A 13,906-nucleotide genomic window follows, 5' to 3' on the forward strand; every position below is an offset into this window, starting at 1 on the left:
ACCATCCTCCCCAAACAGGCGCCGGAATGTGGCGACTAGGGGCTTTTCACAGTAACTTCATTGAAGCCTACAGGGTCCTGAATGCACACAGACCAAAGATGCTCAGCAAAGCGATCACCCAGTCTGCTTGGTGTTTGGTGGTGGCATCACGCTGGAGTTGGCGAAAATGGCGGAGGATTGAGGCTGGTGGGATGAAATGTGAGAACGAGGCGGACTCTATCCTTGTAGGGTAGTGACGCGGGAGATGGACTATGCATTGTTGAGGCCCCTGTCAACAACTGTAGGTGGGAAATCACGGTTGAGGAAGAACACATTTTCAAAGCACCATTTTGGAAAGTGGCATCATCGGAACAAATGCGACGGAGGCGAAGGAGTTGAGAGAAAGGGATGGAGTCCTTACAGGGTGTAGGGTGCGAAGAGCTGTAGTACAGATAGCTGTGGGAGTCAGTGGGCTTGTGGTGGATATCAGTGGATATTAGTGAATGAAGAGCTGGGTTCCACAAACACATATATAGACAAATTCAATGATGCAAGATGAAAAAAATAATCAAAGACTGCTTCCACTGCTTTTTGAGAAAGACAGTTCAAAGACTCATGCCCCTCTGTTCATAGAATCCCTTCAGTGCAGAAAGGAACCATTCGGCCTATCAGGTCTGCACCGATCCTTTGAAAGGCCACTACCCATGTCCACTCCTCTGTCCACCCCGCCCAATCCTCGTAAACCCATAACCTAACCTGCACATTCCTGGACATTAAGGGGCAAATTTAGATGGCCAATCCACCTAACCTGCACATCTTTGGACTGTGGAGGAAACCGAAGCGCCCGGAGGAAACCCACGCAGACAACATACAAACTCCACCTAAGGCCGGATTTGAACCCTGGTCCCTGCGCTGTGAGGCAGCAGTACTAACCGCTGTGCCACCATGCCGCTCTGAGAGAAAACTTTTCTCATCTATGTCTTAAATGTGTAATCCCTTATTTTTAAACAATGACCCTAAGTTCCAGGTTCTCTGACAAGAAGAAATATCTTCTCCACATCCACCCTGTCAAGACCCTTTAGGATCTTATATGTTTCAATCAAGTTGCCTCCTACTCTTCTTTTTTTTTTTTTTTTTTTATAAATTTAGAATATCCAATTCATTTTTTCCAATTAAGGGGCAATTTAACGTGGCCAATCCACCTAACCTGCACATCTTTGGGTTGTGGGGGTGAAACCCATGCAGACACGGGGAGAATGTGCAAACTCCTCACAGACAGTGACCCAGGGCCGGGATTCGAACCCGGGTCCTCAGCGCCGTAGGCAGCAATGCTAACCACTGTGCCACCGTGCCGCCCCCCTCCTACTCTTCTAAACACTAGCGGACACATGCCTAGCTTGTCCAACCTTTCCTTATAAAGCAGCCCTCCTATTCCAGGGATTAGTCCAGCAGTAAACCTCTGAACTGCTTCCAATGCATTTACATGCAATAAGGAGGCCAGTACAGTACACAGTATTCCATTTGTTACCTCACCAATGCCCTGTATCACTGAAACATAACCTTCCTACTTTAATGTTCAATTCCACGCATAATAAACAATAAGTTATACTTTTAGCTTTCCTAATTACTTGCTGTACCTGCATTCTAATCTTTTGCGATTCAGGGACGCTCAGATTCCACGACATTTCAGAGCTCTGCAATCTCTCACCATTTAGATTAAATGTTTTTTTTTATTATTCCCGCCAAATACAAGAGCAGGGATATGCTGTTGAGGCTAGGTAAGGCTCTGGTCAGACCGCATTTGTAATATTGTGAGCAGTTCAGTTTTGGGCCCCGTTTCTAAGGAAGGATGTGCTGGCCATGGAGAGGGGGTTCACGAGAATGATCCCGGAATGAAGGACTTTGTTATACGAGGAACGGTTGAGGACTCTGTGTCAATGGAGTTTAGAAGGATGAGATGTGGTGGAGCGAGGTGTGGGGGGGGGGGGGGTTGTCGTTGAAATTTACTGAATACTGAGTGTCTTTAATAATTTCTGGCCCACTCTCGTAATCTCTCTATTCATTTTCTGCTATTATGTTCCTTCAAACTGCACTGATTATTATAAGATGATAGATATGTTATTGATTAATAAGGGAATCAGGGGTTATGGGGAGAAGGCAGGAGAGTGGAGTTGAGAAACATAAAAGCCATGATTTAAAAAAAATTTAGAGTACCGAATTATTATTTTTTTCCAATTAAGAGGCAATTTAGCATGGCCAATCCACCTAACCTGCACATCTTTGGGTTGTGGGGGTGAAACCCACGCAAACACGGGGACAATGTGCAAACTCCACACAGACAGTGAACCAGGGATTCGAACCCGGGTCCTCAGCGTCGTAGTCCCAGTGCTAACCACTGCGCTACGTTCTGCCCCTTATCAGCCATGATTGAATGGCGGAGCAGACTCTATGGGCCAAATGGCCTAATTCTGCTCATATGTCTTATATCTAAAATGGATAATTTCACGTGGTATATGGGCGGCACGGTAGCACAGTGGTTAGCACGGTTGCTTCACAGCGCCAGGATCCCAGGTTCGATTCCCGGCTTGGGTCACTGTCTGTGTGGAGTCTGCACGTTCTTTCCGTGTGTGCGTGTGTTTTTTCCGGGTGCTCCGATTTCCTCCCCTAAGTCCCGAAAGACGTGCTTGTTAGGTGAATTGCACATTCTGAATTCTCCCTCCATGGACCCGAACAAGCGCTGGAATGTGGCAACTAAGGGCTTTTCACAGTAACTTCATTGCAGTGTTAATATAAGCCTACTTGTTTCAATAAAGATTATCATAATTATTATTATGTGAACACTGAAGTTGTGAAAGGTGGGATTTTATTGCAGTTGAGGATCCAACACAGCTCCTTGTGTAACACCCATCCGTTACATCCTGCCAATTAAACTGCCTGCTCATTATCCCTACTCTCTGTATCCTTCCATTCACCCAATTTCCTAACCTGTAATTTGCCTTCAAGTCACAAGCTTCAACTTTAAGAACATATAAAAATGTAAAAAATAGGAACTGGAGTCAATCATTTGGCTCTTGGCCTACTCCACTATTCAACAAGACCATAGATGATCTCTCACCTCATCTTTCCACACTCTCCATATCCCTCAAATCCTTTAGTGCTAAGGAATTAGCACGAAATATTCTGTGTTGAATATTTTCAAATACTGAGCGTCCATACCTCTCTGGGGTAAAGAATTCCCAATGATCAAAATATTTTCTCCTCATTTCAGTCTGAAAAGGCTGGTCCACTATTCAAGTTGAAGCTTGGGCATACAGTCGAGGGACCTTAAAATGCCTTCTCAATCACATAATTCATTTACATTCCCCTGTCAACCACTTGAGTGACCTCTTCAAAAATTCAATCAGTTCTGTCAGCCATGACCTATGCTTTACCTGCACATACTGGCTCCCTGATCAGCTGACAACTTTCAAGATGCTCAGTTGGCCTATCAATTATAGATTATTTCCCTGGTTGTTGTGAAAATGTGATGAGCTTATTGTCACTATTGTTGTTAAGTTAAGGCAGAGTACTCAATGCTTAAATTGTTGCATGGAGCTTGGCATCTTACAAATTAATCAGTCCCGTTTGAAGGAACATAGTAGCGGAAAATAAATAGAGAGGTTACAAGAGTGGGCCAGAATGTGGCAGATGGAGTTTAACATGGATAAGCGGGAGATAATGCGTTCTGGTCGTAAAAATGGGAAGGCAGCTTATTATCGAAATGGGGACAGACTTTGGGATGCTCCATTGCAGAGGGATCTGGGGGTCCTCATTCATGAGTCTCAAGAAACTAGCATGTAGGTACAAGAGATAATAAAGAAAGCACATGGGAAGTTGGCATTTATAGCGAAAGGAATAGTGTATAACGTTAAGGAAGTGTTGTTGTAACTATACAAGGAGTTGATGAGACCACACCTGAAGTATTGTGCACAGTTTTGGTCCCCTTATTTGAGGACAGATGTAGTGGAGGTTAACTATGTTGATTCCAGAGATGAGGGGTTTTTCGTATGAAGAGAGATTGAACAGATTAGGCCTCTCCTCTCTAGAGTTTAGAAGAATGAGGAGAAATCAAATTGAGGTATAATCACGAAAGATAGACTTTTATCCCACAAGCCCCCAATTTTGTTATGGGCCATGGTTTTAAAAACTCCAAAGTATATTATGGAGTTCACCTGACCTATAATTTTTTTTGTTGAATTTAGCTACGATGAGCACAACAACCTTCCTTTCAGGTGTTATTCAACAGACTTCTTAAATGCTTTTAATCAAAAAATAAGCGTTATTCTTTTTTAAATTTTTGATTATTTTAATACATTTTGTGTACTCAATTCATTGTTTTCCAATTAAGGTGCAATTTAGCATGGCTAATCCATCTAACCTGCACATCTTTGGGTTGTGGGGACGAAACCTACGCAAACAAGGGGAGAATGTGCAAACTCCACACGGATAGTGACCCAGAGCCAGGATCGAACCTGGGACCTCGGTGCCGTGAGGAAGCAATGCTAACCACTGCACTACCATGCTGCTCTTAAACAAGCTGTATTCTAAGAATTTAGTTAACATTTGAATAAACACATACAGCAAGAACTTTTATCAATTACAAACATAAAGACCTCACACAGCTACAGTAATCTATGTATAACCCTTAATGAATTCCCCCTTAACTGTTCTAATTCAATGACAAAATGCAAGTAAAACTAGAAACCCCTTTTAAAAGGCGTGGCCCAACACACGGCATTCTCACTTGTATAAGACTGTGGTTAATGGTACTCTGTTCCCCCTTTTCAAACAGCAGATTTGAATTCCTTCCGGAAAGCAATTATCTCTTTTACGTTACCAAGCTGTCTGGGACAGCTTTTATAATGAAGATAGAGAGGCAGGCAACTTCTGTTCTCTGCCTAACTCTACAGCAGCCCAATGTGAAAGTGAACCCCCCCAAAAAAATCCCAGAGCCACAGCCCAGCTCCACCCGCACAATGACATCACTGAAGCCATGTGATAATACACAAACCTTTCTTAAAGGGACACTCATATAATATTGGTCTCAAATCCACCTCCCTCTACGAGACCAGTTGATCATATCCCTTTAACCTGACTTTTGTAAAAAATATATCTATCTCTTTCTTGAAAACATTTAATGACTTCCACCACACTATGGGGCTGCAAGTTCCACAAATTCACCACCCTCTACGAGAAATGAAATGAAAATCGCTTATTGTCACAAGTAAGCTTCAAATAGTTACTGTGAAAAGCCCCTAGTCGCCACATTCCGGCGCCTGTTCGGGGAGGCTGGTACGGGAATTGAACCGTGCTGCTGGCCTGCTTTCAAAGCCAGCGATTTAGCCCTGTGCTAAACAGCCCCATCTCATCTCAGTTCTAAATCTACCGCCTCTCAACCTACATCCGTGACCTCTCATTTTAGATTTCCCCACAAAGGGGAACATTTGGTCTACGTTTACTTTATCAATCCCATTTAGTATTTTAAACACCTCGATCAGATCTCTTCTCATCCTTCTAAACTCCAACGAGTATAAGACCAAAATGTTTAATCTTTTTTAAAAATCTTTTTATTGTCATTTCTCATACTTATAAACAACTGTATATATGCATAACATTTTTGTTACCAAATGTTTAATTTCTCCTCATTCACTGGCCTTTAGCCAAATCAATCAAACCAAGCCATCACTGATGCCGGCCAGTCTGCAACCAGTCTGAATCAGTCCAACCTTCCGGATTCTTCTGCTTGAATTAAAGGCACAGGCCACTGGCTTCCTTCTGCTTGAATTAAACGAACAGGCTGCCTTAGAGCCATGTGTATATAAATCATCCAATGGATCAAAAAATGTAATGGCAAAAGGGGAAATAAGGGAATAAACAGGGAATAAACTGCACATCTTTGGACACTATGGGGCAATTTGGCGTGGCCATTTCACCTAACCTGCACATCTTTGGACTGTGGGAGGAAACACGCTGACACGGTGAGAAATTGCAAACTCCACAGTCACCTAAATCAAACCATGGTCCCTGGCGCTGTGAAGCAGTAGTTCTAACCACTGTGCATCCGTCAAGTCATGTGGAGATGCCGGCGTTGGACTGGGGTGAGCACAAGAAGTCTTACAACACCAGGTTAAAGTCTGACATGTTTGTTTCAAACACTAGCTTTCGGAGCACTGCTCCTTCCTCAGGTCAAGTGTCATAGAACATACAGTGCAGGGGGCCATTCAGCCCATCGAGTCTGCACCGAGCCACTTAAGCCCTCACTTCCCCCCTATCCCCATAACCCTCCAAACGTTTTTGGTCACTAAGGACAATTTAGCATAGCCAAGCCACCTAACCTGCACAAATTTGGACTGTGAGAGGAAACCGGAGAACCCAGAGGAAACCCACGATGCAAGATGGTTTGCCGCAAGGGCACGTTTCATCTCGCATTGAAGCAACCTCAGCCAGTGGGGTCAGAAAGCGGAGGACTGGGTATGCTGGAAAACGGCCTGTGTCTCTAGGCCTCTGACCTTCCACCAGACCCCGGTAAAGTTGGCCATTTAAGTCAGTTCAGGTGTAAGGCCACAGAACATGAACTCTGTTCCCCTTTCCACGGGCGCTGGGCGTTTCCAGGCGGGTTTATTTGTTGATGTGACGCCAGCAGCTGGGATCCCTGGACTTGGCCCCATGGCAGACAGGGCCATGGGTGGTCGGGTGACGTAAGCAGACAGGCTCCTCCCCTTTCATCGATGCAGCCCCGGCTCCGCGCTCGATTAATCCGCCCGGGCGTGGGGGAGGGGTAAGAGAAAATGGCGGACAAAACAGTGCGGATCTCGGGGAGAGGCGGTGTGGGCAGCGGCTGTGAGGTAGGTGAGAGGCGGCGGAGGCCAGGGCGAGCCGCGGCTCGGGGAGTGAAGCTGAGGCCGTTCGATATAAACTCGTGTTCCTTCCCTCGCCGCCCCTTTCAAATGCAAGGTCGAGGCCGCGGCGTGTCGAGGTCAGGCCCGGGTGCTGGTGACACGCGAGGAGGCCTTGGAGCCTGAGGCCCAGGGACCCGAGGAGGACGGTGGCTCCAGGGCCCGGGAGAGGGCAGACACCCACCCACCCCCACAGTTGCTGGTGTGTTTGGGGCACGGGGTGTCGCCTCTTCTAAAGTCTCGACTTTGTCAAATATTGTGTCTCTTTGTGGCGGGGTGGTTTCCACTCCCCCCACCCGGGATGGAAATTGTATTCCCAACCCGCACAGCCCGGGAGGAGGGCAGGAGCACAGAGAGGGACAGGGCGAGCGAGCTCAGACCTGCTGCAGTGCTTCAGTCAGATCTGGAACTCTTGTCACACACTTGCAAAAGGACATGTTTGGTCAAAGCGCCAAAATAAATAGGGTGGAGGGGCTGCATTTTTTTTTTAAACGCCCAAATATTTTAAAATACTTTCAGTGCATTTTATTTAGAAACTCGGCAATACTTTTCTAACACGGGGCTCCTGGGTTCACCCATCGCCCCGGGATGGTAGGTGGATGGACGGGAATGCATGCTGTTTTATGTCATCGCCCCCTTTCCGGATTACTGTACAGAGAAAATACTTTTCACTGTACTTCGATACATAGGACAATAAATCAAATCGGAGCTGGGAAGAGGGTGAGAGGATAGGATAGAATGACTACCTCGGATGCTTCTGTTAATCGTGGAACGTGTCAGTCATGCTGATGCCATTTAACATTGACTCATTAAAACCACCATTCATTTGGCTATAATATTGGCTTGTGCAAAATAATTTTGTGTTGATAGGCTTTATAGAATAAAGTGTTTCAGTTGTGTTGATTTGCGAAACATTATCTTCCTTTCAGAAGTTAACTGTAGCTCTTAAATTACTTCTCTTCTCTTCCCCCCCCCCCCCCCCCCTCCCTCCCTTTTCAGTTTACCTCCTGTGTTTGAGTTTCCAGTCAGATTTGGCTAAGTTTGGTAGCCCAATGGTTTTGGAAATAGTTGTGTTTGGAGGGTCTCTCATCCCAGCATTCCACACTCCCATGACATGCCAATCCATAGTTGTGGATTGATTGATTAGTTGGTTAGAAATCATATTGCATACCAGTTATTTTTGTGTTAAAATATTTGATTTATCCCAACAGGTGCAAGTGATGCATTGCTGATTTGTCCACTGCAAAGTTACAAGAGCTTGTGTGTTAAACCGGTATGTATTATTATTTTCATTGCAAATGTTATTTTTAATACAATGTCATTCTTGAATATTTGAACAGTCGTTTATCATATGGGGATGCAGTGGCTTGGTTGTATTGTCGCTTGACCAGTAATCCAGAGACCCGTAGTCATGCTCTGGAGACCTGGGTTTGAATCCTGACGTGGCAGGTGGTGAAATTTGAATTAAATAAAAATCTGGAATTAAAATTCTAATGATGATCATGAAACTATTATTGATTGTTGTAAAAACCCTTCTGATTTTGGGATGCCACCGTGGTGCAGTGTTAGCACTGCTGCCTCACACCACCGAGGACCCAGGTTCTATCCTGGGTCACTGTCCGTGTGGAGTTTGCACATTTCTCCCCGTGTCTCTGTGGGTCTCACCCCCACAAGCCAAGATGTGCAGGGCATGTGGATTGGTTGTGCTAAATTGCCCCTTAATTGGAAAAATAAAGAATTGGGATCTGGTTCGCTAATGTCCTTTAGGGAAGAAAATCTTGTCATCCATACCTGGTCTGACGTCTTTACCTGGTCTGGCCTACATATGACTCCAGATCCACAGCAATGTGGTGGACTCTGGGATGAGTAATAAATTGCCCACATCCCATGAAATGAAAAAGAAAAATTGTGTAAGTTAGTACTTCCTGAGTAAGCATTTTTAAAAGTACCTTGATCAGAGATGTACGGAGAAGTCTTTGTATTTTCATTAGTTTTGATATTTGGGTACTTGGGTCTATTTGAATGGAGGTGTTTAGATACCATTAAGTCGTCAATCAAATCTGTGAATTTATGATAAATATCTGAATAGCAGGTCAGAGAACTACCTTGAACTGAGATTGTTTTGTTTTGCGTACCATGAAATGCAGTATGTAAGTTAAACACTTGTTAGATTTTGTTGACCAGTTTATGCAACAATGAAGAGAAATATTTGCTTCTGGAATAAAAGCTTGTGGGTATGATTTGTTTTAAAGTTGTATTGATGCCTGATTTTAATTTTGTTTGGATTAAACTTTATGTTAAATTGGAAGTCGCAACCGATCTCCAGTTGCAGCTTGACAAAAGTCAACTGAGATTCATAAGAGATGGTTCAGTAACTTGTATATTGTAGAAATGCAGGCAGGGGTTAGGAAAGCTATGTGAAAGAAGGTATACTGAATGATGGAGAGAGGCTTGGACTGCTTGTGCTAAATTGACCTATTCTTGTTAAATCTAAGACTTGGATCAGTGATTTGATTTGATATTGTCACATGTATTAGTATACAGTGAAAAGTATTGTTTCTTGCCTGCTGTACAGACAACGCATACCGTAGATAGGTAAGGGAGGAGAGACAGCAGAATATAATGTTACAGTCATAGCTAGGGTGTGGCGAAAAGATCAACTTAATATGAGGCAGGTCCATTCAAAAGTATGATTGCAGCAGGGAAGAAGCTGTCTTGAGTCGGTTGGTACGGGACCTCAACATTTGTATATTTTTCTAACAGAAAAAGGTGGAAGTGGTGGAAGAAAGTATGTCCGGGGTGCGTGGGATCCTTAATTATGCCGGCTGCCTTTCCGAGGCAGCGGGAATTGTAGACAGAGTCAATGGATGGGAGACTGGTTTGTGTGATGGATTGGGCTACATTCGCGACCTTTTGTAGTGGACTTGTCTCGTTGGAAAGTGTTTTTGTTCCAGGATCTTATTCATATTGTTACTTTTTGTTCACATAAAATTTTGAATTCTTGAGTTTGTCAGGAATCATAAGTGGTGTCAGGAATCATAAGTGGTGGCAGATGTCGGAAAAATCTGATTTTAAGTGTGATCATCGCTATTATGGAATATTAGTCATTGAAGTTAGGGGTGGCACAGTGGTTAGCACTGCTGCTTCACGGCACCCAGGACCCAGGTTAGATCCTGACCCTGGGTCACTGCCGTTTGGAATTTGCACATTCTCCCCGTGCCTGCGTGGGTCTCGCCCCCACAACCCAAAGATGTGCAGGGTTGGTGGATTGGCCATGCTAAATTGCCCCTTAATTTGGGGGGGGGGGGGGGGGGGAGGGAATTAATACTTTAAATTTTAAAAACGTTTGAGGTCCATACAGTAGTTGGAGGGATTGACATTTCCGGTGTTCATACTTATGAATTTTCTGGGTAAATGGTCTGTTGATATTCTTTATGGAATAGACTCGTGTCTAAGTAGTTGGAATACTTTTACCTAGGACAATTACAGTTGTCTGAAGAGACTTTTCATAGTAGGATACAGCTTTAAGAATTAAACGGACATAGTATATAGAATGGTCCTTGGCTGCAGGTTTTATATAATGGTTTAAAAAGACTTGATTAATTAACTTGAGCTACAAATTTAAACTGTGGCATTGCTGTAACACGCAGTGGTAGTTGAGTGATGTTTGTATTTTGTCCCTGTGACACCTTTTTTAAACCTCCAATTATAGGGCCTGTGACCTTTTTTTTAAACCTCCAACTTAGGGTGGCACAGTGATTAGCACTGCTGCCTCACCACGCCAGGGACCCATGTTCAGTTCCAGCCTTAGATGATTGCGTGGAACTTGCACTTGCTCCGTGTCCGCATGGGTTTCCTCCGGGTGTACTGGTTTCCTCCCAGAGTCGAAAGATGTGCAGGTTAGGTGGATTGACCACGCTAAATTTCCCCTTAGTGTACAAAGATGTGCAGGTTACAGGAATAGAGCGAGGTGCGTGGGCTTAGGTAAGGTGCTCTTTCAGAGGTTTGGTGCAAACTCAATGGGCCAAATATTCACCTGCATTGTAGGAATTTCCTGGTTCTATAGGCTGCAATTCTAGTTGCCACATTGCAAAGAGAACATTGCATTGAAACAAGTGCAGCAAGGGGCCACCTGTCTGAACCTAGCATCAGGCATCTAAGTTGCATGACACTACAGAAGTTGTGTTTGTTTCTGTAAAAAAGAAAATTATGTAATCACATTAAGGAATTAATGATTTTTGGGGCCATTGTAAATTGACTCAGGAGAAACTGTTGATTATTATACCGAGAGCAAGGAGGGGCCATTGTTTGACGCTTAGGATGACAATATATTCCACCTATGACAAGGTTATTATTTGGAATTGACTGCCTAGGGGGCAAGTTTTCTTTTAAATGAATGTTAGGCAATAAAGAGAATGAGGGGTTTGTATAGTAACCTTTTATTCTTTTTTTTTCTTGAATTCTTGTGGTTGGCTAGATAAGCAGATAAAATAATCTTTTTTGATTTTGTGTATTCCTATCTTTTTTTAACAGTGGCAGAGACTTTTCTTTATTGGTTACTCAGTATTATTTGCTTTGGTGCTATGAAGCTGAAAGTGCTCTCCCTTCAAGTATGCATAGATTCATGGTTATTAGTTGGGACAATTTGAGATGAATTGAAGTATGGCAAGTATGTTGGCACAGTATTAAAACACTATGTTGTGAATTTTCCTATATAGTTGTATATGGTCAGAGTGTGAAAGACTTAAGAGGGGGCAGAATTGTTAGTGCATCTAGGAAGCTTTCCGCAAGTAGAAAGTCCTACAAGAGTTTTAATATTGTTTTTTAAATAATCTTTATTGTCACAAGTCTGGCCAAAGTAGGCTGGGGCAGCTACTTGTAGGAAAATCCACATCACAGCAGTTGGAGTTAAAAAGGAAATAGAGAGAGTACAAAAAACCATCCTGTTCCTGTAAAGATAAAGGGTGGGTTCAAAAAGAGGTAATTAACGCTATATTGAGAAAGGATATTAGCTCTGACAATGTGGAATCCGTATAGGTAGAGCTGAGAAACACCAGGAGGCAAAGAATATTAGTGGGCGTTGTATGCCCCCAAACTGCAGTGGTGATATTGGCAATGGTGAATCGAACCTGGCATCCTGCCGCTGTGAAGCAACAGTACTGTCTGTGTGGAGTTTGCACGTTCTCCCCATATCTGCATGGGTTTCCTCCGGTGCTCCGGTTTCCTCCCATAAGTCCTGAAAGACGTGCTTGTTAGGTGAATGAGCGGCACGGTGGCACAGTGGTTGGCACTGTTGCTTCACAGCGCCAGGGTCCCAGGTTCGATTCCTGGCTTGGGTCACTGTCCGTGCGTTCTCCCCATGTCTGTGTGGGTTTCCTCAGGATGCCCGGTTTCCTCCCAAAAGTCCCGAAAGATGTGCTGTAAGGTAATTTGGACATTCTGAATTCTCCCTCTGTATCCGAACAGGTGCTGGAATGTGGCGACTTGGGGATTTTCACAGTATCATTGTTAACGTAAGCCTACTTGTGACAAATATTATTATTAAACAGGAAATTATAGACACATGCAATAAAGGAACAGTTGTAATTATGGGTGATTTTAATCTGCATATAGATTGGCCAAATCAAAGTAGCCACAATACCGTAGAGGAAGAATTCCTGGAGTGTATACGGGATGGTTTTCTGGACCAATACGTTGAGGAACCAACTAGAGAACAGGCCATCCTAGACTGGGTACTGTGTAATGAGGACAGAATCATTGGCGTTCTAGTTGAGTGAGACCTCTGAGATGAATGACCACAATATGATAGAATTATTAATCAAGATGGAGAGTGAAGTTGTTGATTCTGAGACTAGGGTCCAGCATGGTAGCATAGTGGTTAGCACTGTGGCTTCACAGCATCAGGGTCCCAGGTTCAGTTCCCCGCTGGGTCACTCTGAGTGGAGTCTGCAAATTCTCCCTGTGTCTGATTGCGTTTCCTCCGGGTGCTCCGGTGTCCTCCCATAATCCAAAGACGTGCAGGTTAGGTGGATTGGCCATGCTAAATTATGCCCTTAGTGTCCAAAAAGGTTAGATGGGGTCATTGGGTTAGGGAGATAGGTTTGCACCGACCCATTTAAGCCCTCACTTGCACCCTGATGGGCCAAATGGCCTCCTGCACTGTATGTTCTATGAATCTTAATAAAGGAAACTATGATGATATGAGTTATGGATTGGTGTTGATCGATTAGGGAGCATTACTTGAAGGGATGACACAAGATAGGCAATGGCAAACATTCAAGGAGTGCATGGGGGAACTGCAACAGTTGTTTATTCTTGTACAGCACAAAAGTCAAAAGGGAAATTAGTGATAGCATTTAATCCATGGAAGAAGCATACGGATTGACCAAGAAAAACAAGAGGTTTGAGGATTGGGAGCTTTTAAGATTTGAGCAAAGAAGGACCAAGGAATTGATTAAGAAGGGGAAAATGAGGGCAGTACGGTGGCGCAGTGGTTAGCACTGCTGCCTTACGGCACTGAGGTCCCAGGTTTGATCTTGGCTCTGGTTCACTGTCCGTGTGGAGTTTGCACATTCTCCCCGTGTTTGCATGAGTTTTGCCCCCACAACCCAAAGGTGTGCAGGGGAGGTGGATTGGCCACATTAAAATTGCCCCTTAATTGGAAAAAATGAACACCAAATTTATTTTTGAAAAAGTGGAAAATGAGCACGAGAGTAAGCTTGCAGGGAACATAAAGACTGACTGTAAAAGTTTCTATAGGTATATGAAGAGAAAAAGACTGGTGAAGACAAATGTAGGCCTCTTGCAGTCAGAAAGGGGGGAAATGTATAATAGGGGGCAAAGAAATGGTTGAGCAACTAAACACATACTTTGGTTCTGTCTTCACAAATGAGGACACAAATCAGATACCAGAAATGTTGGGGAATGCAGGGTTTAGTGAGAGGAAGGAACTGCAGGAGATCAATATTAGTAGAGAAATAGTGTTGGAAAAA

General features: G+C 43.9%; 1 protein-coding gene across 1 annotated transcript in view; it reads left to right on the forward strand.

The window, feature by feature from the left end:
* Positions 1-6,727: 6,727 nt before the first annotated feature.
* The window catches only part of LOC119975489 (U2 snRNP-associated SURP domain containing), an 83,084-nt gene continuing 75,905 nt past the window's right edge, over positions 6,728-13,906 (forward strand). The window contains exons 1-2 of the mRNA XM_038815220.1: positions 6,728-6,863; positions 8,126-8,187. The gene's annotated coding sequence lies outside the window, so the exon portion shown is untranslated. The remainder of the gene's footprint in view (positions 6,864-8,125; positions 8,188-13,906) is intronic.

This window comes from Scyliorhinus canicula, chromosome 13 (assembly GCF_902713615.1).
Source record: "Scyliorhinus canicula chromosome 13, sScyCan1.1, whole genome shotgun sequence".
In the NCBI taxonomy this organism is placed as follows: Eukaryota; Metazoa; Chordata; class Chondrichthyes; order Carcharhiniformes; family Scyliorhinidae; genus Scyliorhinus; species Scyliorhinus canicula.